General features: G+C 41.2%; 1 protein-coding gene across 7 annotated transcripts in view; it reads left to right on the top strand.

Annotated features, from left to right (window-relative positions):
* REPS2 (RALBP1 associated Eps domain containing 2) overlaps positions 1 to 3,893 on the top strand; it is a 234,510-nt gene that overhangs the window by 53,537 nt on the left and 177,080 nt on the right. The window lies entirely within an intron of this gene.

Here is a 3,893-nt window from a genome sequence, read left to right on the forward strand (position 1 = left end):
CCCCCCCCCCCCCCCCCCCCCCCCCCCCCCCCCCCCCCCGCGAGGGGTAGTCTTATAGGACTGAGCCCTTAATCTGTGGAATCTGATGCTGACTCTGGGTAATCGTGTCAGAGTTGAGTTGAATTGTAGGACACCCAGGGGGTGTCTGGAGAATTCCTTGGTGCTGTGTGGGATACCTCCCCCTCCACATTTTGAAATTGGTATCTGAACCATAATACCTATGATCCCACAAAAAGGTGATAATAAACTTCCTAGTTCTCAGAAAAAATGCAAAGTAAAACTACAACGAGATACTACTACACTCCCATTAGAATGGTGAAAATGAAAAAGCCTAAAAAGACCACGTGTTGGCTAGGACGTGAAGCAGTGTGGCCATACCTGCTAATGCTGAACATAACACATATGTGGTAAGCCAGCAATTACCACTCTTAGAAACCTATAGAGAAATGTATTTCACAGCAATGTATTCCAGTCTACATGTCTTGACAAGATATGTGCAAGAATATTATAGCAGCACGATTCAGAATGCACCCAAAGTGGAAGCCATCCAGATGTCCAGTGGCAGAAGGATCAATAATTTGTGATATATCTACACAAGTGTTGAATAGCAACTAAAATGACTGAACCATAATTTCACTCAACCACTTGGAAGACTGTCACAAACAACATTGAACAAAGAAGCCAGACACGAGGGTACATACTCTTTGACTATTTAGTCTTGCCTTTTTCTGAACTTTATATAATCTGTGGATTTAGAAGTTAGGAAAATGGCATGTGTGTGGCAGTTGAAAGGAGCCGCAAAGGGGGCCTTCTACAAGGCTTGTGATGTTTTATTTCTTGATTCTGGGTGCTAGTTACATAGTTGTGTTCCATTTGTGAAAGCTGCTCTCCCCATACTGTATACACTTAGGATTGGTATGCTTTTCTGTATGTCTGTTATGCTTTTCTATATGAATATTATATTTCAGTAAAAAGCTAAATATACAAAGTAGTACAAAAAAGTTTAAGTTTCAAAGAGCAATATTTCTACAAACAAATTCTGATAATTAGTAATGATGTCTACTTGTTCACTTGAGGAAAACTCAACTTTTTCCTGATAGTCACACTCAGGTTCTTCACCTCTCTCCGTATTAGTGCCTGCTCCTTTTGTTGCGAGAACACCAACTAATGGGATAAATTTAGAAAAAAGTTAAATCTGTCCCTGTATGGTTAAGTCTGTGAATTCTGTTTAAAAAAAATCTGTCACGAGAGCCAGATGGGACACTGGGAAGGGTTAAGGCTGTGGCAGAGGAGAAGATAGCGTTGGTTAGGGACATGGGTTGGTGGTAGGGTCAACTGGATATGGTTACCACTGAATAGAAGTTTCTGAATTAGGATTTGGAATAGCTGACGTCAGCAACTGAGGTGAGGGCTGCCAGAAGATTAGTTAGCAGATGCCAGGATAAGTGGAGAGGGGCAAAGGAGCGCGGCTTATTTATGGTATGTCTGAGATGGCATTGGGTATCCGTGTTAGGGTTTTGGAAAGTGCGAGGGGTGTTAGGTTTGGAGAACGTGATTTGGTGATCGTTTGGATGGTAACTGAAGCGTGGAGAGAGAATGAGAGCACTCAAAGAGCTGTGATTCTCAAACTTGGCTGCACATTAGAATTACCTTGAGAGCTTTGCAAAAATACCCATGCCTGGGCCACACCAATGACCAGGTAAAGCAGAATCTTTGGGGGGCTAGGGCCTAGGTATCTGTATTTTTCAAAAGCTCCTCAGGTTATTCTAATATGCAGCCGGACTGGGAACAAAATACGACAAGTAGATGCATAAATCAGACAGTTGTGATTGATTGGACACTATTGTCAGCACTGCCAATTTAGTTCTCATGAGGTAAGCACATTATTTCTCTTTACACTTACTACACTTATGGGGATATCGAGGCGTGAGAGTTAAGTAGTTTGCTTTAGGTTATGCAAACAGCTAATTAGGTCCTCGGGCCATGATTCACAACCAACTCATTTACTCCAAGGGCTGTTCTCCTTACCATAACATCCTATTGCTTTAACATTTAAGAATGAGTGGGGGTGGGGTTGGGGGGGGATTGAGACTTTTGGAATGGCAGCCGGAGAAGCACAGCAGACCCTCTCTCTAGTGGAACAACCTTTTAGCTGGTAACAAAAAAAATTAAAAAAAATCATTTGAAGTCTTTGGAAATGGATCTGAGGACATACAGCAAATGGAGAAACATTGAAGAAAATTTGCTAAATCTTGGTGAGAACAGTGAATCTGCAGTATTTGAGCCACGACCCGCTTCCCACCTCTCCTCCGAAAGCTCTGTTCCTGGTGGGTCCAGCCAAGAAGATAGGATTCTGTTCCCCCAACCCCAGTTCCTTAGTCTAGGGCTAGGAGAGGTAGACCACCTGCTGTGAGAAATACTAGAAGTATCAGAAGGAGGGAAGACCAAGAGAGAGAAAGAAAAACACTAATCTGTACCTTCAAGAAGCCCAGCCCTGTCCTGCCCCCTGCTGTGGCTGCTAGGCTGTCTCCTGTGACTCCAGGCTTGGGATGCCTGCAACCACAGTGCAAATGCCCGCAGTTGGGGCGGGGGCATGGGTGTAAGGCCAGTTAAATACCACAACGCTCAGTGTTCTTCCTGAAATCCAGCAGCTTTTCTTGAATAAATGCTCCCTGGCTAACTGCAAGCCTTTGGTTAATTTCCAGAGTTCTGTCCATTTTCTTCGTCGGTTTTCTCACTGCTTTGATGGAAGAAAGGATTTTTGGAAGTCCTCATAACCCCCATTTTTTGCTGACATCCGAGTTGAATTTTCATAGGAATTTTCTTAAGATTAATCAGTGGCTGTTTATAGTTTGGAAATCTAAAAGCTCATCCATAAGGACTAACTGAAAAGAGAAACCACGGTGTATATTTATAGCAGAATATCATGTAGTTAAAAGAAGGATGTGATTTTAACTGTGCTGATAGAAAAGATTTTCAAGGGATAATGCTAAATGAAAAACAAGTTGCTAATAGTATGTGGTATTCTGTTTGTATCAAGTATTGGATACACAAGAGGAAAAACACAGGTGTGTGCTATATATACAAACATTTATATACATATGTACATATATACATACGTATATATGTATGTATACATATATGTATGTATACATACATATATACGTATGTATATGTATATATGTATACATGTATGCATATACATATATATATATGTACATATGTACATATACATATACATATATGCATAGAACATTTCCAAAAGAATATAATGGTTTCCTCTGGACCAAAGGAAGTGGGGGGTGCTTTTTAGATCTTCACCCCACTTACTATTATTTGAGTTTTTGAGTATCTGTTACTTTGAAATAACTTTAAAAAGTTACTGAATATTTGTTATCTTTAAACTACCAAATAGGGTATGTGTTAGTTTAAGGTCTGCAAATTAAAGATTGCAGGATCTTGAAGATATTTGTGCTCATAGCCCCCTCTCTTTTGTTTCTCTGAGCACTCTTGATTGTAATTTTAATGCTTAGGAAATCCTGTTGCCTGAAAACTTTAAGAATAATTATTAATTAATTCACTTTTAGTTTTGATCAGCTGGGATAATCCACAAGTAGTGGTAATGACTAACGTGTTCTCTTTTCACCCCAGTGCTCTTCTAGACTTTGGACATTAGTACCTGCCCCCGGAAACAAGTCACTCTCTTTTGTAAGAACAGTAACAGCCATCCTTTGTTACCTTTCTTTTTCTCTTTGAAAGAGGAGGAATAATCACTGAGTCCTGAAATATCATGAGTAGGTAGAATTTAATGATCCGAACTGAAAATCTTCCTGTGAACTGTAGGGGGGGGGGGGGGGGGCGCCCCCGCGGGGCGGGGGGGGGGGGGGGGGGGG

Source organism: Herpailurus yagouaroundi, unplaced genomic scaffold, assembly GCF_014898765.1.
Source record: "Herpailurus yagouaroundi ecotype Mexico unplaced genomic scaffold, PumYag 67690, whole genome shotgun sequence".
NCBI classification, from domain to species: domain Eukaryota; kingdom Metazoa; phylum Chordata; class Mammalia; order Carnivora; family Felidae; genus Herpailurus; species Herpailurus yagouaroundi.